The following is a 21,839-nucleotide window of genomic DNA, read 5'->3' as shown; positions in this document are numbered from 1 at the left end:
TGCTGAGATCTTCAGAGATTTAATGTTTTATTTCAGTTGATTTTACCAAATGCTTATTTGATCATTTCATTTGATCATTCATCTCGTGGACTTCAACACTACTTTTGTGTTTCTTTTAACATTGTGTGCAGTGTTCACTGAGGATTTTGCTGTGTATGTTGTACATTTCAGCATCTATCCAAACAGAGTTTTGTACCTGTAAATGTTTTTTTATTATTTTATTTTATATACATACAATCATGAAAACGTTTCAGTTTTTTTATGTATTATTATTGCACAAGTGTCTGTATGCAATGTCTGTGGCTAAGCGCAGCATAAGTGGCTCAGTGGGAAATACCGTCTCCTCACAGCAAGAAGATCTCTGGTTCAAGTCCCAGCTGAGCCAGAAACTCTTTCTCTCACAATCTAAAGAAGTGTAAATCACAGATGCTTAATTGTCTAAAGGTGTAGCTGTGTGTTTTACCGCCTATCGATTGAGCCGTGGCGGAGTTGTTGTTGTTTTTTTGGATTTTTTTATGGCTCAGTTTTGGGGTTTCTGGTTAAAGGCTGGTCTCTATGTGGTTTACTGAAGGCTGAGATTGGGTAGCACTATTAAAACTTGTTCTGGCCCAGTTCAGGGCTGGTTAAAAGTTACTATTCGGCTGAGATTTGGGCCAGTTATGGCTCATGTTTGTAGTCCAGATCTGGGCCAAACAAGGGCCGTAATTCTTTGCTGCATGTGGGCCGAGTGTAACTGCTTGTTTGGCCCAGAGCTGGGCCAGAAGACAATTGCTATATGGGTTATCAGTAAAGCCAATTCTGTAATCAGCAGTAAATCTCCATCACCCGCGGGCTTTCACATTGAGCAGCATTAACTACACAAAGCCGTTGTTCACTGACGAGCTGCGCAAAACCACGATCATATGCACGCAATTTTTTTGTGCTGCTCATCAGTGAACAACGGCTCTGTGTAGTTAACGCTGCTCAATGTGAAAGCCGGCTTTACTGATAAGATGTGCGTTAAATATCGCATGCGATTTATCGTGCAGCCCTAGTGTGAACACCCCGTTAGTGTTAAAGTTCCTGTCCATGCCTGCCTGCCCCATAGATGTTCAGTGTAAGTGCAGTTTCACAAACTGTGTTGGAAAGAGATGCTGGCACGTCTATGTTCTCCACATGGTTCACAGTATGTTCATTTGTTCCAGTGGTGCCACACATAACCGATGCTATTCAGGACTGGGTGATGCATCAAGCTAGAGTTCCTGTAGATGATGACGGTGTTGAGCCCCAGGTCTGCGTCATTGAGGTGAGAAGAAGAGCTGTGCTGCAGTTCTCTAAAGCATCATAAGTTGATCCTAGAGACCATTGGTAGATAGGGATGGGCAATATCTTATCGTTTGTGATATACCTGTAAAAATTCTCCCTACGGTAAGAATTAGTCTTCCCACGATAATAACAATAAAGTCTAGTTTCTGTGTGTGAACGTGCGGAGCGATATGCCGGAAGGTGGACTTGAAAATGAGGAGGAGTTTATCGCTAAATGAGGAGCTGCCTCTACAATCTGAAACTGGTTTGGTTAGGGCTGTAATGTTACAGTGCGACAAAAATCGCAGTGTTTCCCATACATTGATTTATTTGTGGCACCCACCACAATATCAAAACTGACCTCCACAAATAGATTTTCCAAAAGGCTTTGACTTCGCTGAGTAAACCGAGCACTGCTTTTCACTGTGTTTCAAAATCGAAACCCAGTGCGGGTGCTTTTATATCACTATGTTTCTAAAGGAATCCGACTTTCTTCAGAAAATTTTGGATGTCATTTTCATTTCATCTTGCATGCAATATCTGATAGAGCAGGGTTTGTGAGCAGATCGCTGCTTTGTGTACAGCCGTTACCGGGGAAACCTCTATCTCTCCTGCTCTACAAGCGCCTCCTGCTGGCAGAGAATACATTTGCATATAAATGCCGCCACACATAGACTGCAAGTTCTTTGGGAAACACTGAATCGACTAAGCCTTGAATAAATGTACTACAGTATAGGGCTGCACGATAAATCACGCTAAATCACATTGATTTCTCAATCGATATTATGCAAAAGCTGCGATATTCATGCGTGCATCCTGTCAGTGAAGCACAGTTCTGTGATCAGTAGTAAATCTCCATCCGAAGGCCAGAGGGCGCTCTCGCACTGAAACTCCAAATACGCCCCGCAGAAGAAACCAGAAAATGCCTATCGCTGCAGCTGAATAAACAGAAGATTCAACTGCTTTCATTGATTCAACGTGACTAATAAACACACGACTACGACAATATACGGTTTATCTTATTATAAGAGTGTAGACAAGATGGCAGCAGTGATTGTGATTTCTATTTGTTTTGAGTTCTTATTATAATTATTATTTTCATTATAATAAAGTATATAATAATGCAATGCCTTTATCACTGCTTAAATACTATGAAATATGTTGCGTGTCTTATTCTGTGTAAGAAGCCACATCATCTCACAGAAGGATTTATTTCAAACACTCGACTGACGTTATGAAGTGAGTTTGGAGCATTTACTACACAGAGCTGTAGTTCACTGAGAAGCTACGCAAACAACCTTATTATCGCAGCGCAATTTCATAATATTGATGTATAATATAGATGATATCGTCTGCTAATTTTTTATTTTTTTATGCTTGTCCGTGAACTACGGCTCTGTGTAGTAAATGCTGCTCCATCTGAAAGCACGTGATGATGATTTACTACTAATCACAGAATCGGCTTTACTGACAAGATGCACGCATGAATATCGCATGCGATTTATCGTGTAGCCCTACTACAGTAGCATGTGTGCGATAAAGTTTTACATGTGTATGAGCCTGTTGTCTAACAAAAAGATATCATTTATTGACCTGCTTTTTCTCCAAATTAACTTCATAAAAATACCCAAGATTGCTTGAAGAACACAGATAAACCATATATTGTCGCAATCGTATGTTTTATTTTCAAGTTTCCTCAATTAAAACTTCTCTATCAGCATTTTATCCGGCTACAGCGATAACTGGATTTCTTGGAGCAGAAGTCAGTAGTATTACTTCTGCGATGCATATGTGGAGTTTCTGTGCAAGGGCGCCCTCTGGCTTTCAGTATGAATTAAACATTCATTACATTACGTGTGTACTCGGTAATGCTCACAACACCCTATTTTGGGTAAAAATAGGAAAGATAATACATTTCTCTAAAGAAACAGGATTCCCTGTGTCATTGATATCGTTATCGCAATAAATACTAGAAATTACCGTGATATGTTTTTAAGCCCGTATCGCCCATCCCTATTGTTAGATCTACTTAGGCTTACAATGCTTTTGGGAAACACAGCCCTGGACGCTTCATTTGATAAAATACATGTTTTAACCGGTTTCTGATGATTGAGGCTTTGATGTGTTTTTGCAGTTGGGCGGTACGGTCGGCGATATAGAGAGCATGCCTTTCATCGAGGCCTTCAGACAGTTCCAGTTTAAAGTGAAGAGAGAGAATTTCTGCAATATTCACGTCAGTCTGGTACCACAGGTCAGGAGTCATGTTCACATTTCCACACACAGAGCAGTGCATGAGACCAGATGTCATAGAGCGTATCATACACATGCCGAGGTAATGTGAGTGACATACTGTCTCGTCCGTGATGTCCAGCCCAGCGCTACAGGAGAGTAGAAGACCAAACCCACGCAGAACAGTGTGAGGGAGCTCAGAGGACTGGGACTGTCACCTGACCTGGTGAGTCAAGCTGCATAGAGCATTTCTGCATGCAATTTCTCTGTGTGTGTGTGTGTGTTTTTTTTTTTTATCACTCCGCCCACTGCCAGTTTACCTAATAGGATTTTAACACCCCAGGTTGCCAGTTGATGGAAAACACAGAGTATTGCAGTCAATGAAGCAAGCAAACAAATTGGGTCAGAGACTGCAGATTCTGCCCGACCTAAAAAGCCTCGGCATCCATCTAACAAAACTCTATGACTAGAGGAATTTTAAAGGGGTCATGACATGGATTTTTTTATTTTAATGTTTCTTGAGGTTTACTTAAAATGTTAAAAGTCTTTTGCGCAAAAAAAAAAAAGTGGAAAAAGGATTATTTTCAACCCTCATTCTGACCCTCTGTCTAAAACGGTTTGTTTTTAAGGGGCGGGTCCTTTAAGGCTTCTCAGTAACCGGTCACTGTTATGATTGGCTAACGTCATTGCATAGAAACGGTATCAATGTCCCTTGCTACGTATTGCAACATAAGTTTTGACAACATAATCAAAATAAAACCATAATTTCCAGACAAAGCATTATGAAATAATTTACTTATAGTTTGTGATGCAGCTGCAGTCAGTCAACAAATGTTTCTTTGTGAACACTCCATGACACTGGGCCTCGTTTACTAAAAATACTACGATCAATCATCTGACACGGTCAGGGATGCCATTAAAAATATAACTATCTTGTATATACTTGTTCCTGACACTGGGATCCTTCTGATATCTGTACAAAGCCGCGAACGAGAGCCGTTTAAACCAAACGCGTCAAAGCGGACGTTCTTTCTCTCCATTTGTCCGATTGACAATAGACTTGATCGCGTGGACGGTGTCAGAAAGTGAACGCGCATCTGTGTACTGTATCTAGTGTAGACAAGATGGCAGCAGTGATTGTGATTTCTATTTGTTTTTGACTCGTCGCGACGCTCGCATTCAGTGTAATTAATGTCATCTTGCACCTCAGATCCAAAACGAGCTGTTTGTATTAAGCATACAAAGACCTTTTCTGTATCATGACCCCATTAAAACTAAAATAAAATAAAAATAAATCCATTCCAAATCCACAATCTTGCAACCCATGTAAACATTAGCGTGGGAGAAACAACTTCAAATATTTTAAATTTGGACTGCAGTACCCCTTTCAACCACTAGCTGTCAATAAATGACATACTGCAGCTTTAAATGTTTTTATTCATGTTCCTTTTAAAAGTAGCACATCTACAGCTATGGGGAAGTCGTGGCCTAATGGTTAGAGAGTCGGACTCATAACCCAAAGGTCTCGTACCGGCAGGGATTGTAGGTGGGGGGAGTGAATGTACAGCGCTCTCTTCCACCTTCAATACCACGACTGAGGTGCCCTTGAGCAAGGCACCAGACCCCCAACTGCTCCCCTGGCACCGCAGCATAAATGGCTGCCCACTGCTCCGGGTGCGTGTGCGTGTGCGTGTGCGTGTGCGTGTGCGTGTGCGTGTGCGTGTGCGTGTGCGTGTGCGTGTGCGTGTGCGTGTGCGTGGGCGTGTCCTAAGGATGGTGTGAGTGTAAAGCACAACTAGAGCGCGTGTGCGTGTGCGTGTGCGTGTGCGTGTGCATGTGCGTGTACTAAGGATGGGTTAAATGTAGAGCACTAATTCACATGTCACTACTATCAAAGGAACATTTTTGTAACAAAATTACCATGTTTTTTTTTTTTTGGCGCGCATAAGGACTGTTAGTTTTGTGCATGTGAAAGATACAGATGTTTAGCCTAGGGCTGCATGATTAATCGAATGTGATTGTCATGCGCATCTTGTCAGTAAAGCCGATTCTGTGATTAGTAGTAAATCTCCATCATGTGCTTTCAGATGGAGCAGCATTTACTACACAGAGCCATAGTTCTCTGACAAGCTACGCAAAAGCCATCTGAAAGTATGTGAAAATACCACATTTAATAGCATGGATTTTATTCCAAACTCGCTTCATAACGTCAGTCGAGTGTTTGAAATAAATGCTTCTGTGAGATGATGTGGCTTCTTACACAGAATAAGACACGCAACATATTTCATAGTATTTAAGCAGTGATAAAGGCTATGTCGATTAGCATTGCATTATTATATACAGTACTTTATTATAATAAAAATGATAATAAGACAAACTCAGATAAACCATATATTGTAGTAGTCGTGTGTTTATTAGTCACATTGAATCAATGTAAGCAGTTAAATCATCTGTTTATTCAGCAATGGCTATAGGGATTTCCTGGGTTTCTTCTGTGGGGCGTATTTGGAGTTTCTGGATTAGTAGTAAATCTCCATCATGTGCTTTCAGATGGAGCAGCATTTACAACACAGAGCCATAGTTCTCTGACAAACTACGCAAAAGCCATCTGAAATGTATGTGAAAATACCACATTTAATAGCATGGATTTTATTCCAAACTCACTTCATAACGTCAGTCGAGTGTTTGAAATAAATGCTTCTGTGAGATGATGTGGCTTCTTACACAGAATAAGACACGCAACATATTTCATAGTATTTAAGCAGTGATAAAGGCTATGTCGATTAGCATTGCATTATTATATACAGTACTTTATTATAATAAAAATGATAATAAGACAAACTCAGATAAACCATATATTGTAGTAGTCGTGTGTTTATTAGTCACATTGAATCAATGTAAGCAGTTAAATCATCTGTTTATTCAGCAATGGCTATAGGGATTTCCTGGGTTTCTTCTGTGGGGCGTATTTGGAGTTTCTGCGCGTAGAGCGCCCTCTGTCCTTCGGATGAAGATTTACTGCTGATCACAGAACCGTGTTTCACTGAAAGATACACATGACAATCGCAGCTTCTGCCTAATCGCGATTTATCGCCTTTGCGGTTTAATTTCGATTAATCATGCAGCCCTAGTTTAGCTTATTTAAATCTCAAAATATTGTCATAAAAACTAATCAAACCAAGCCATATTCATCTGTATCGAGGTTCAAAATGTTAGTGGGTTATGTCCACAACATTGCTAATGTCACACAGAGTTTTAAGTGTTGTTTTGGTCTTGCTCTTGCAGATAATGTGTCGTTGCTCCACTCCACTTGATAACTCCGTGAAAGAGAAGATATCCATGTTCTGTCATGTGGAACCTGAACAGGTTAGTCTGGATCCCGCAGGACTAAAAACCACCAAAGAGCCAACAGGACTAACATAACTGTTGAGTTAATGTGAACAATTTGTCTCCTAACAGTTGAACATTCACTGTAGCATAATTATCAAGAACATTTTGGAAAAGCAGATGAAACTGGGCCAAAATGTGTCTGAAGGACAGTGGGTCGCATTCACTGATATTGGATGCGTGATACTGATGCAGTCTTTATCTTTTAGCATGAAATGTGCATTGTGTATGCACAGTTATTAAATGAAAAGTTTGTCTTCTCTACAGGTGATCTGCGTACATGATGTGTCGTCCATCTACAGAGTGCCACTGCTCTTAGAAGACCAGGGCGTTGTGGGATATTTCTGCCGCAGACTGAACCTGCCCATTGAAACCAGACCCAGGAAAATGCTGGCGAAGTGGAAAGAGATGTCAGACAGGCTAGTACAAACTCAAAACATAAAAACCGATTTAGCATCAGTTCATACATTAATACTCCGCTATCATAGATCATGTAGCACAAGATAATCCAGGTTTTTTGGGATTTGTTTCATATTGTGATAAGAAAAAGAATTGCTCTTTTTTTATGTTATCTGCACTGTGTTTGTACAGTGGGTCAGACAGGCTGTTGGAGCAATGCTCCATTGCTCTGGTAGGGAAATACACCAAGTTTTCCGTGATCAAAGCCCTGGAACACTCCGCTCTCGCCATCAGCCACAAATTAGAGGTTAAGGTGAGTGAAACCTTGAACACGGCCAGATGAGGTTGATTTAGGAGATGTAACTAATTATACCTCTAAAGAATACTTCATCTTTAAATTCTCAATATGCATTTGAATTAGTGCTGTCAAAAATTAGCGCGTTAATGTGTGCAATAAATTTTTCCAGTTTAACAGCGTTAAAAATATTTAATGCAGTTAACTCAGGGGCAGGGCTAGGGTTGGCCACCCACTCACAACTGCTGCTCCCGTCTCTTTTCTTGACAAGAATTGCGTTTAGACACAGAATGTCTTTACGACATCAAACAGGAGACTTTTCAGACGCGCACTACTTCGCCTCAGCACAGACGCAACGAGTGCAGAAAAGGTACAGGTGATGAGAAGCTTCAGTAGAACATCAGTGAACTGCGGTCAGATGAGATGTTGTCAGGTCATATGTCAGTAATAACGATTTATTGAATATGCTGAATTTGTCATGATTTTGGTGGTTGTATAAATTAATCATCATGAAATAAAGCAATAAGCCCCGTGAAGCTGTGGATTACAGTGAATTTATAACAGCTGAGGGGCGTTGTTAGGCCCCTTAGCTGTTATAAATTCACTGTGAACCACGGCTTCACGGGGCTTACTGCTTTTATAAAACGGTTATTCCATATACGTAGTAATGTTTCACAGAATAAATCAGCAAATAAAGTGTAATGATATTAATAAAAACAGTATTCTTCCACCAAACAATGTAGTTCCTCAGAATCAGTTGTGGTTGCAACAAAGTGGTTGCTGATCAACACACAAGTAAACAAAGGTGTGTGTTTGTAGAGTCATTTACAACAGCTTTGAACCAATCAGAATCAAGTACCGGAACTATCCGTTTTATAATATATATTTGAATTGACTTATATTTGACAGTTCTTCCTTGTCTCTCGAAAATGAAAAGATTGATCTTTTTATGTCGTCGCCTTCAAATATGTTGTTATATTTGGTAAACCCATTTATTTCTTAGAATGAGTTCAAAATGGCAGTTTCAGTCAATCGTCTGATGGGTTAATGTCGTTTCTCAGTTTCTGCGAGGCATTTTGCTTGCTATAGTTGAACACATTTCTCCGTGAACAACTGTGCTTTCATATAAGCACCCAAATAATTCAGTTGTAGTTGGATTGGTGGCCGAATCGGGGTGAAAGGCCTGTGTGTAAACAAATAAAATGAAATGCTTGAATCAGACTATTCATCAGTCGAATTGTTAAATAGGCAGGCATATCACCCTGTAGCCCAAGACTGGTTGCCCACTGAAGCTAAGCAGGGTTGAGCCTGGTCAGAACCTGGATGGGAGACCTCCTGGGAAAACTAGGTTGCTGCTGGAAGAGGTGTTATTGAGGCCAGCAGGGGGTGCTCACCCTGTGGTCTATGTGGGTCCTAACGCCCCAGAGTAGTAACGGGACACTATACTGTCAACAAGCACCGTCCTTTGGATGAGACGTTAAACCGAGGTCCTGACTCTCTGTGGTCATTAAAAATCCCAGGATGTCTTTCGAAAAGAGTAGAGGTGTGACCTCGGCATCCTGGCCAAATTTGCCCATTGGCCTCTGATCATCATGGCCTCCTAACCATCCCCATATCTGCTGATTGGCTTCATCACTCTGTCTCCTCTCCACCAGTAAGCTGGTGTGTGGTGGTCGTTCTGACGCAATATGGCTGCCGTCGCATCATCCAGGTGGATGCTGCACACTGCTGGTGGTTGAGGAGATACCCCCTGACAATGTAAAGCGCTATATATATGTAATGAGTTATTATTATAAATACCATGCACATAGGCACAGTGCTGTGAGGTGTATGTTAGCATACATTTTTTGTAATATGAATGAGCGCCTGTTTTTTCTGTTTGTATTTGCATCTTATGAACTGGTCAGTGGAGGAGACAGCCCTTGAATATACACTAAATGTTCGCTAAAACATTTTTTTTTTAGACATATCGAGGTGAAAATGTCAATTATGCTCACTGAAGTTTTGTCTGGAATACATGTATTACTTGTGTAAGCCCATATTTGAGCTGGATTGCAAAATTTGAAAATTGGATTAAACTGATTAAAATTAGCTGATGTAAACATATCTGGTACAAAGTATTTGTTGTTATTAATGTTTCTTCTGTTTGCACAGGTGAACCCAGAGCTGAAGCAGCATTTTGAGGAGAAGGGCTTTCGTTTTGTGGGTCAGGACGTGGAGGGTGAGAGAATGGAGGTCATCGAGCTGGACGGTACGTACGTCAGAGGAAACTCACACACAAGATCAATTGAAATGCACACTATTTTGAAAGCATATTTCCACCCTTCAACAGTTATATGTGCTGATGTGAGAATAGTGTAATCGCTTATTAACATTGTTATAGTGAATATTTGAACCCCTAGTCATTTTGTGCACAAGGATACCGTAAACCAAGGCCTGTTTTAAGAGAACTGTCAAGTCATCTTTATTTCTGTAGCGTTTTATACAATACAGATTGTCAAATCAGCTTTAAGGCCTTTCCACACTGAGCGCGAAAAAGCGAAACGAATATCGGACGCGATGACGCGCTGGAATAAAACAATAGATTTCTATGGATGCTTCCACATAGACCGCGAACATTCGTGCACCGGAAATGCGAATGTTTTTTTTTTCCGAACCAGTCTGACGAATCTTTTCAGTTCAATTGTCCACTGCATCATGTGATCTGTAGAGCACCGTCCGTTTTCTTCCACGTGTGCGAGTGTTATGAGTCAGAGCGTGTTCACTCTTTTTCTAAGCATGAAATATGAAAGCAAATAGACATGATTATGACGATATATTTTCTGTATGTGTTTTGTATTCAGCTCGTGGTATTTTTATAGCAATAAAGGATGTTTATGACAAATATTAGCAGTGTAGCATTATTAAACATACAAAGAGTGCATGTGTCTGCTTATTAATCAAAATCAACTATAGATCACAATCGGAAGTTATTACAAGCACTCGATGATGGTTTAAAGTGGGTAAGCAAATACATTAATAATTTCATACGTACAAGTGTAGCTTGATGCTAATTGTACTTCTAATTATATTTTAGGATGTAGCCTATTCTTGTAAGCATTGTTTATCTTAATTTAATGCTGTATATTGAATGATGTTAAATCCATTTACGAGATGCATATCTGAGGAAAAATGCATTGTTGGTCGGCGCCACCTAGCGTGCAGGCGTGAATTAGCAGAAGGCGAACAATCGTTTGGCGTTTGGTGTGAAAGCACCGTTCGTCTGCGATTCGCCTCACTTTTTCACATCGTGCTCCGGGTGGAAATGTCTCGGTGATCAGTGTTGGGCAAGTTACTTCCAAAATGTAATACATTATATATTACTAGTTACTGTCTTTTGAAAGCAATTACCGTATTGACCTGATAACATGTCAATAATACACCCACAACAATAGGTGGCGCCAAATACGCATAAAACGAGTGTGCCATGAAATACAGAACTTAATTTTTGTTGCTTGTCTGCGCTCGTTCGCCGCCTTTTTCCTCTTCTCCGACCCCGCAGCTCTCTCCGATAGCTTACTGTTAGTGGCACCAGTCCAGTGTTTCCAGGTTTTACACGTGCTATTTCTCCATGTTGAGAGTTTGGTGTCGCACATATTGCTAAACATTCTTATCCTTTTCTCCGATAAACTGAAAATAACAGGAGTGTGTCCATCCCACAAATGTAGAATCCGTCTCTGCAGTCATCTCAACCGTCTAATTCCAGCAACAGGAGATAGACAAACTATTTTACCCGCGGAATTGTTTCTCTGGTGCTGTTTTGCGGTGTGAGTAATATGTTGTTGTAACTTGCGTTACTGAGATTGTTACGAGTAATAATATTACCCAAATTGTATTAGTAATGTGTTATATTACTGCGTTACAGCAAAACGTAATATACTTCTGTAATGTTACTTTTGTAATGCGTTACTCCCAACACTGTCAGTGCTCTAGAAGACAATAGTAAAGTCGGTTGATTGTTGATTTCTGTGGTCATTTGACAAGAAATCAAGACCATGGCTTTCTCGTCTACTCTATTAGTTTGACAATCAGTTTGTTGTTGTTGTTGCAGATCACCTGTATTTTGTTGGTGTCCAGTATCACCCAGAATTCACATCCAGACCCATAAAACCATCTCAGCCGTACTTGGGCCTGCTGCTGGGAGGCTTCCAGGTTATCTTCAGGAAGGCTGTTGGCTCTCGCCACGGTGTGGACTGATGTTCTCAGAGCAGCCAGATTCCTCACCCAGCGTCATCCAGATTCCTTATAATAAAAACTGGCTGCTCGTTCATGAACACAGACCTCTGACAAAATGTTTTATTTGCATTATGGTGACAGCCGTCAGAACCTTGTTTGAGGATTTTTGCATTATACCAAATAAGCGGTTTTCGGTTGACAGTGACCAGAGTGGCAGCAGTTCTCCAGACTCACGGGCTTCAAACTGAGCGCACTCAGGAATGAATCGGTTCGTATACAGCATGACTTCCAGATAAGTGTTCATACTTGTTCCCATTTCTTTCAGGGCCTGCGTTCTGAAAAAGGAAGTGCTACTGAAATGTAGTTTTATATTCTCCATTTTCAAGGGAACAATATTTGACATTAAGACTGGCAGCTCTTTGTATTTTACACAAACTTGTGGAAGTGACTTATAAACATGCTCTGACCAACGGTTATGGAACAACTAGCAGTCATCCATTCACTTAAGACTGTTAAATAGTTTAAGATGTGTGTTCTGAGTTACGCTGTAATCAAATATTTCGCATTTGTAATAAACTCAGTTATAGCAATGTAAATAGTCACTATACCCTATTCATGTAGTACAAATTTTGCTTTAAGCCCAGCATTGACTCAAGCAGAAACAGTATTCAAAAAATAATCACCTTTACATAACCGGTAAGAGTTTAAAGAGACATTAAAAAGCAACAATGCAAATTCTGGTAGCAAGTCTTTATTTTACAGAGTTGATCCAACAAACAAAGGACCATGAACAGGATATGAAAGACCAATCCACACTTTCATATTAGGTTGAACTTGCGTCACTCATTTTACAACTTCCACTTGCTGGTCAGGAGCTGCTGAAGACCTAAAAAAAATAAAAAATGAATAGTTACCAGAAGTCATAATAGACACGGACAACTAATTGACGAGCACTGATCTCAGTCCCATATCCGCAAGTTTCATCCAGCAGTCACCAATAAAATCTAGTCATCCTTGATCAGGAATTACTTCATTACAAGCTGACAGCAACGCACCTGCAAGTCTGCCCGTTGATTCAGCACGCTGTCGGAGAACCTGGAGCAGTCTCAGGAACCGTGAAAACCCCACTACAGATGCTGAACCTGAAGAGGCAACACCACAACATTAAAGCCAAAGAGAAACCAACGGAACACCATAAATAGTTAAATTTGGCTCAGGAGCGTTTACATGGGTCTCATAATAGAGCTGCTCTCTCAGAGAGGGCAAGTGTGTCATCACAGCCAGTATCGAAACGAAACCTTAAACCGATACCAACCTCTTAGAGAAGGCTCACTTGGGACATCTCGAGCAGTATTTTGATGATGGGACGTCTCATTTGGCATCATCCGACCTGCAGGGAAGAGAACCCGCCAACATTAGGCAGGGCTACTTCAAGCCAGGCATCCGTGAAGACACGTTTCGGTTGTCCTTTTCCTTAATGTTGCTGGGACAGCTACAGGTGAACCGTACAGCGACCGTCGGTAAAAGTGTTGCTTTCGGCTCCTGTTTGACCGGACCCGTTATAGAAGAACGGGAACGACTTCGATCAGGGCCACGACTTCAGTCTTACCATTATTAACTTCACATGCACAAATTTAATTGGTTTTAAATGGGCCAAACGTTCATTAGCTCCCATGAAAATGTGCAGTTTACTGTAACGTTACACAGTTAAAGTTGAAGCAATACCTCTGCACTAGTGAGGCGGCGGAGCCACGTGGTGACCCAGTATTCACTCCGGCAAGCACCTGGAGAGCAGGAAGAAACATGAGGAGATCAGGGAGACATCCACGGATTCACACCAGAAATAGCCTTACATCTGTAACCAGCAATGGCATATATAAAAAATAAAAATGAGGCACAACTGACTACATATTGTATCCAAGGCTAGACTTGGCATTTTGGTACATCTAGCCTATTTCCACATTATATACAAACTCAATCTAGACCCCTTGAACAACCAATGCAAAAAAAAAATTTACATGGACTAAAATAGCGTCGATTTTGGACACTACTCTGCAAACAATGTTGCACTCACAAACCCAAGAGTGCATTCAGAACCTTATAACTGTTTGCAAAAGTCATTTTTAATATTTAAAGACTGGAAGGCCGACCGCGGTTACACACTGCACCCGCTTACTTCTGACCTCCGTAAACACTCATCCTGCGCTGGACGCCCGAGAGTCACTAACGATCTAGTGCTGTAACACCCAAACAAACTTCTTATGAAACCTAGCTGTTAAAACACCGCATACGATCTTCGATGTTACAGGATTGTGTTGCACTCACCTCCATCCTCTGAGAAAGCGAGTCGGAAGAGGAAGAGGCGCGTGTGACGCGTGCTTTTATACAGCGAAACGTAACGCTGATTGGTCAACGGGCTCATCGCTGATTGGTTGAAGGAGACGGCTGGGTCGCAACGCTTGATGGGATATGTAGTTCTGATTTGTAGAATGTAGTTCTGGGATTTCTCGGATGTATATTTGATGGTGTCTGATGACTTTCTTTTATTTATTCGACTGGAAAGTATTTTCGCTCGATGTGAAATATATTTGTAATACAAAATATGCACGCACGTTGAAATGATAAAGTAATTAGCATGCTGTTGTTGTTAAACCCGTGTTCTAACTGACTTGCTTTTACACGTCGGGTGAAAAAAATGATAACCGTTCGCTCCAATAAATTACACAGTATATATAAAAAATATATATATATCAAAAATCAAACCCCCATGGTTGTGTAATGGCTAACTCCATCTGTCCATAGATTGTGCCATACACGAATAGCGGGAGAATGCTGTGATCAGGATTAGTGGGGTACTGGTCAGATGATTAAGATAGCTTTGTAACATGGCATGGTATTTACAAGCACATAAAGATTTGGGGGTTGTTCAATGGCACGCTGAATGGCGGCACGTGTACTTCAGCACCACGGACAGAGCCAGGATCATCCCCAGTAACCACAACACACTCACACACACTCTTAACTAATGCATCGGCTACACGGTGTGGTCTGATATTAAATGTTTAACCCAACCTTCTGGGTAGTAACCCAACCGCTGGGTCAAAACAACCCAATCGCTGGGTTTGTCCCTATTTAACCCAGCATTTTTTAGAGTGTAGTAAGTATAACAACTAAGTAAAGATAACTCATTCAATCTAAGTAAGGTAAACTATTGGATTTTACAGTGTAGGATTGTAACCCTTTAAATGCCAGTTGTTCACATAACGTAATGCCATTGTTTTGTTTTTGTAACAAGTGTTTGGTGTTTGAGCACTTTGGATTATTACAGCAGTCTTGGGTAGCTTGTCAATGATTAGTGAGCACGCAAACCAGATTCTGATATCCATGCCATCACACCCACACAATCATAATAACATAATTGCAATTCAATTTGCCTTTTTTGCCCAGCAGGAGCAAGATAATAATAATAAAAACAAGGCTTAATAATGTTTTAATGAAAAACATATTCTTAAAGGCTACTGTTTTTCGGAGGATGAATTGTTCACTCCGATTATTATTAAACACACATGTTATTCATTATTAAACACTTTGTTTTTTAGCATTGCTGTTTTATACGAGCAATAAACCATGAGGTTTTGCTGTACAGGGACTTTAACCCCATTACTCCGCTTCACGCACTGCTTACTAGTAGCTACTAAAACCCTCGTAGTTCACCGTTTCTCGTGGCTTATTGCTTTATACATATTTATAAATATTACATAAACACAGATAGCAAGAACGTTTGGGCCAAATGTGGCTGATAGCTCTCACATTTGGCCTAGGTATGGCATGGCTGAGCACATATGGGCCAAACTTTAACCGTATATGTTTTGCCATGGATTTAGAATTGGAGGGAATTTTCTTTTGGATGACCATTTTTTTGAGGTATATGGTCCAGATGATAGCACACAACTGAGAGCCATATGTGGCTTGGCTATGGCACACCATGGAATATGTTAACTTATGGTTAACATTTGGCTTTTATTCTCAGAGCAGCCAGATTCCTCACCCAGCGTCATCCAGATTCCTTATAATAAAAACTGGCTGCTCGTTCATGAACACAGACCTCTGACAAAATGTCTTATTTGCATTATGGTGACAGCCGTCAGAACCTTGTTTGAGGAGTTTTGCATTATACCAAATAAGCTGTTTTCGGTTGACAGTGACCAGAGTGGCAGCAGTTCTCCAGACTCACGGGCTTCAAACTGAGCGCACTCAGGAATGAATCGGTTCGTATACAGCATGACTTCCAGATAAGTGTTCATACTTGTTCCCATTTCTTTCAGGGCCTGCGTTCTGAAAAAGGAAGTGCTACTGAAATGTAGTTTTATATTCTCCATTTTCAAGGGAACAATATTTGACATTAAGACTGGCAGCTCTTTGTATTTTACACAAACTTGTGGAAGTGACTTATAAACATGCTCTGACCAACGGTTATGGAACAACTAGCAGTCATCCATTCACTTAAGACTGTTAAATAGTTTAAGATGTGTGTTCTGAGTTACGCTGTAATCAAATATTTCGCATTTGTAATAAACTCAGTTATAGCAATGTAAATAGTCACTATACCCTATTCATGTAGTACAAATTTTGCTTTAAGCCCAGCATTGACTCAAGCAGAAACAGTATTCAAAAAATAATCACCTTTACATAACCGGTAAGAGTTTAAAGAGACATTAAAAAGCAACAATGCAAATTCTGGTAGCAAGTCTTTATTTTACAGAGTTGATCCAACAAACAAAGGACCATGAACAGGATATGAAAGACCAATCCACACTTTCATATTAGGTTGAACTTGCGTCACTCATTTTACAACTTCCACTTGCTGGTCAGGAGCTGCTGAAGACCTAAAAAAAATAAAAAATGAATAGTTACCAGAAGTCATAATAGACACGGACAACTAATTGACGAGCACTGATCTCAGTCCCATATCCGCAAGTTTCATCCAGCAGTCACCAATAAAATCTAGTCATCCTTGATCAGGAATTACTTCATTACAAGCTGACAGCAACGCACCTGCAAGTCTGCCCGTTGATTCAGCACGCTGTCGGAGAACCTGGAGCAGTCTCAGGAACCGTGAAAACCCCACTACAGATGCTGAACCTGAAGAGGCAACACCACAACATTAAAGCCAAAGAGAAACCAACGGAACACCATAAATAGTTAAATTTGGCTCAGGAGCGTTTACATGGGTCTCATAATAGAGCTGCTCTCTCAGAGAGGGCAAGTGTGTCATCACAGCCAGTATCGAAACGAAACCTTAAACCGATACCAACCTCTTAGAGAAGAGGACATCTCGAGCAGTATTTTGATGATGGGACGTCTCATTTGGCATCATCCGACCTGCAGGGAAGAGAACCCGCCAACATTAGGCAGGGCTACTTCAAGCCAGGCATCCGTGAAGACACGTTTCGGTTGTCCTTTTCCTTAATGTTGCTGGGACAGCTACAGGTGAACCGTACAGCGACCGTCGGTAAAAGTGTTGCTTTCGGCTCCTGTTTGACCGGACCCGTTATAGAAGAACGGGAACGACTTCGATCAGGGCCACGACTTCAGTCTTACCATTATTAACTTCACATGCACAAATTTAATTGGTTTTAAATGGGCCAAACGTTCATTAGCTCCCATGAAAATGTGCAGTTTACTGTAACGTTACACAGTTAAAGTTGAAGCAATACCTCTGCACTAGTGAGGCGGCGGAGCCACGTGGTGACCCAGTATTCACTCCGGCAAGCACCTGGAGAGCAGGAAGAAACATGAGGAGATCAGGGAGACATCCACGGATTCACACCAGAAATAGCCTTACATCTGTAACCAGCAATGGCATATATAAAAAATAAAAATGAGGCACAACTGACTACATATTGTATCCAAGGCTAGACTTGGCATTTTGGTACATCTAGCCTATTTCCACATTATATACAAACTCAATCTAGACCCCTTGAACAACCAATGCAAAAAAAAAATTTACATGGACTAAAATAGCGTCGATTTTGGACACTACTCTGCAAACAATGTTGCACTCACAAACCCAAGAGTGCATTCAGAACCTTATAACTGTTTGCAAAAGTCATTTTTAATATTTAAAGACTGGAAGGCCGACCGCGGTTACACACTGCACCCGCTTACTTCTGACCTCCGTAAACACTCATCCTGCGCTGGACGCCCGAGAGTCACTAACGATCTAGTGCTGTAACACCCAAACAAACTTCTTATGAAACCTAGCTGTTAAAACACCGCATACGATCTTCGATGTTACAGGATTGTGTTGCACTCACCTCCATCCTCTGAGAAAGCGAGTCGGAAGAGGAAGAGGCGCGTGTGACGCGTGCTTTTATACAGCGAAACGTAACGCTGATTGGTCAACGGGCTCATCGCTGATTGGTTGAAGGAGACGGCTGGGTCGCAACGCTTGATGGGATATGTAGTTCTGATTTGTAGAATGTAGTTCTGGGATTTCTCGGATGTATATTTGATGGTGTCTGATGACTTTCTTTTATTTATTCGACTGGAAAGTATTTTCGCTCGATGTGAAATATATTTGTAATACAAAATATGCACGCACGTTGAAATGATAAAGTAATTAGCATGCTGTTGTTGTTAAACCCGTGTTCTAACTGACTTGCTTTTACACGTCGGGTGAAAAAAATGATAACCGTTCGCTCCAATAAATTACACAGTATATATAAAAAATATATATATATCAAAAATCAAACCCCCATGGTTGTGTAATGGCTAACTCCATCTGTCCATAGATTGTGCCATACACGAATAGCGGGAGAATGCTGTGATCAGGATTAGTGGGGTACTGGTCAGATGATTAAGATAGCTTTGTAACATGGCATGGTATTTACAAGCACATAAAGATTTGGGGGTTGTTCAATGGCACGCTGAATGGCGGCACGTGTACTTCAGCACCACGGACAGAGCCAGGATCATCCCCAGTAACCACAACACACTCACACACACTCTTAACTAATGCATCGGCTACACGGTGTGGTCTGATATTAAATGTTTAACCCAACCTTCTGGGTAGTAACCCAACCGCTGGGTCAAAACAACCCAATCGCTGGGTTTGTCCCTATTTAACCCAGCATTTTTTAGAGTGTAGTAAGTATAACAACTAAGTAAAGATAACTCATTCAATCTAAGTAAGGTAAACTATTGGATTTTACAGTGTAGGATTGTAACCCTTTAAATGCCAGTTGTTCACATAACGTAATGCCATTGTTTTGTTTTTGTAACAAGTGTTTGGTGTTTGAGCACTTTGGATTATTACAGCAGTCTTGGGTAGCTTGTCAATGATTAGTGAGCACGCAAACCAGATTCTGATATCCATGCCATCACACCCACACAATCATAATAACATAATTGCAATTCAATTTGCCTTTTTTGCCCAGCAGGAGCAAGATAATAATAATAAAAACAAGGCTTAATAATGTTTTAATGAAAAACATATTCTTAAAGGCTACTGTTTTTCGGAGGATGAATTGTTCACTCCGATTATTATTAAACACACATGTTATTCATTATTAAACACTTTGTTTTTTAGCATTGCTGTTTTATACGAGCAATAAACCATGAGGTTTTGCTGTACAGGGACTTTAACCCCATTACTCCGCTTCACGCACTGCTTACTAGTAGCTACTAAAACCCTCGTAGTTCACCGTTTCTCGTGGCTTATTGCTTTATACATATTTATAAATATTACATAAACACAGATAGCAAGAACGTTTGGGCCAAATGTGGCTGATAGCTCTCACATTTGGCCTAGGTATGGCATGGCTGAGCACATATGGGCCAAACTTTAACCGTATATGTTTTGCCATGGATTTAGAATTGGAGGGAATTTTCTTTTGGATGACCATTTTTTTGAGGTATATGGTCCAGATGATAGCACACAACTGAGAGCCATATGTGGCTTGGCTATGGCACACCATGGAATATGTTAACTTATGGTTAACATTTGGCTTTTATTGGGAAAAACACATATAAACTGCTGGCAGGTTAGTGGCAGTCCACATCTCAGCCCATTCAACAATGCTATTGGTTGCTTTGTGTCTTCCCTTATTCCTATTGGTGGATTACTGAAACTTTGAAAATATATCCGTTATGATCCCACTTTGCTTCCTCTTTCGATCGCCGTTAAAAGAGAAGATGGTGAAAAAGCTCCCCATTTACAACAACAGCCTTTGCTCAGACACATTCTTATCGTTACGGGGCGACAGAGACGCGAGACGTGCGGATCCATCTGCAAGACTTTTATTTAAATTCGTGGTCATAAAAACAGGCAAGGTTCTGACAATGGCAAACAGGTATATTGAGGGCAAGACAAAATAGGAATCCAAAACAAGCAATAATCCAATCGAGGTGCAAACACAGTCCGAATCAGCAAGGCAAAGGGTAAATCCAAGACAGGCTATGAACTTCAGGGCAGGCAGAAATCAGACCGGACGAGATAACAGGCTAGGATCAAGACACAGGATAACAGACTATGAACAAGGCTCGATTCATGAACTAGGAAGCTCCGTACAGTAGCTATCCCTAGGTGAGCGATAAATGCTAAACAATACTCAGCGACTAAAGCAGGGTCAGGCTAGGTGTTATATAGTGTGTGTAATAGCATTCAGGTGAGCGTGTAATTGGTTTCAGGTGTGAGTGTAATCAGTGCAATGGAACATGGGAAATGTAGTCCAGGGTGATGTGCAACAGTCTGTGTGGTGCGAGAGTCAATATCATGGAAGGGTGACCTCGGGTGGTGAGTAAATGGAAGTTCATAGACCGGATTCGTGACACTTATGCAGGCAAGTGCAGTTTTGGTGTTTTAAACGTTTTCTAGGGGTGTAATGGTACACTTATTCGTACCGAAAATTGTACCGAACAAATACGGTAAAACAGCATTACCTTTACCGCAGGCAAGTCATTCAGTGTCCACAGCTTGTTGCTAGAAAAGTGCAATGTGCAGTTTATATGTTTGCATACAATTTGTTTTGTTTTTTTTAGTGTTGGTTATTGTATCTAAAAATAAATAGAAATTGAAAACAGAAAACTGTTGTTAAATGCAGCCTTTACTATGTTAGTAATGTGCTCTAATAGGGCTCCCTGTTGTATAGCATTAGCTAAGATAGATTTTTTATCCTTAAGAAAATTGTAATTATAATTGAGTTCATTTAAAGGCAGAGCCATAAATTGTTCAGTAAACCACTGTTGTATGTTTTCTCCCCCTGCTGTAAAATGTATGAAACTGTGACTTCAAAACTGAGGTACAATTACACTAATGTTTTGTATATAATTAAGTATTATGTCTAAAAATATCCTGTTATTAAAGTAGCTAAATTTTTCCTAATTTAAAAAGGCACTCATGTCTTGGGTGACACTCATTTATGTGCTTGTCTTGAAATGATATCTAATGTGTGATACTGATTATGATATACTAATGTTCTGTTTTCTCTTCTTTTTCCTGACAGACTGTGAGTGAGAAAGACTGGCGAGACTTACTAAAAGGATCCATTTTTGTACATTTATTCACTCGTCTGACATTTGCAAAGTAGCACGCTTCTGTTATGTTCTGTATTGTAATTCTGTTATTAAAGTTCATGAGTGTGAATTCATTTTTGTGTTTACGATTTACTGTGTAATGGGTATTTTAAATAAAAAAATAATAATAGGTGTGGTGTAAATGTGGTTAAATGATGGCATTTGGTTTATCAGCCACATGTGGGCCACATAAGGGCCGTCAGCCCTTTACAGAACTCAGCCATATACGAATACCATATAAGGTCCATATATCTGTTTGTATGATTTGGCTCACTCTGGGTTGGGTTATGGCACTGTTTCGGTTCAGCTCTGGCTAAAAAGATGTGGACCAGTTTTGGGCTGGCGAACACTGGCCACACTTTAGCTTCTGATATGGTCCAGATCCACACCAAAGGAAATTTGCTGACTGGGACGGGCCTGCTGGTATAACACATAATGGGAACAGCATTATATA

At 40.6% G+C, this 21,839-nt stretch overlaps 2 long non-coding RNA genes and 1 pseudogene across 2 annotated transcripts; 1 reads left to right on the top strand and 2 right to left on the bottom strand.

Moving 5' to 3' along the window:
- The window catches only part of LOC107556884 (CTP synthase 1-like), a 17,193-nt pseudogene extending 5,136 nt beyond the window's left edge, over positions 1-12,057 (top strand).
- Positions 12,058-12,607: 550 nt separating this feature from the next.
- On the bottom strand, positions 12,608-14,197 carry LOC107556892 (uncharacterized). The gene is made up of 5 exons (XR_001605332.1): positions 14,135-14,197; positions 13,535-13,593; positions 13,125-13,199; positions 12,865-12,951; positions 12,608-12,695 (listed from the first exon to the last, which is right to left on the bottom strand). It is a non-coding gene; the product is annotated as an uncharacterized lncRNA (long non-coding RNA).
- Positions 14,198-16,607: 2,410 nt separating this feature from the next.
- LOC107556891 (uncharacterized) lies at positions 16,608-18,190 on the bottom strand. The gene is made up of 5 exons (XR_001605331.1): positions 18,127-18,190; positions 17,527-17,585; positions 17,125-17,191; positions 16,865-16,951; positions 16,608-16,695 (listed from the first exon to the last, which is right to left on the bottom strand). It is a non-coding gene; the product is annotated as an uncharacterized lncRNA (long non-coding RNA).
- Between the last annotated feature and the right edge of the window lie 3,649 nt (positions 18,191-21,839).

Source organism: Sinocyclocheilus grahami, unplaced genomic scaffold (assembly GCF_001515645.1).
Source record: "Sinocyclocheilus grahami isolate Dianchi unplaced genomic scaffold, SAMN03320097.WGS_v1.1 scaffold582.1, whole genome shotgun sequence".
Taxonomy (NCBI): domain Eukaryota; kingdom Metazoa; phylum Chordata; class Actinopteri; order Cypriniformes; family Cyprinidae; genus Sinocyclocheilus; species Sinocyclocheilus grahami.
The sequence above is the reverse complement of the archived record's forward strand: the minus strand, read 5'-3'. Positions and strand labels throughout refer to the sequence as shown.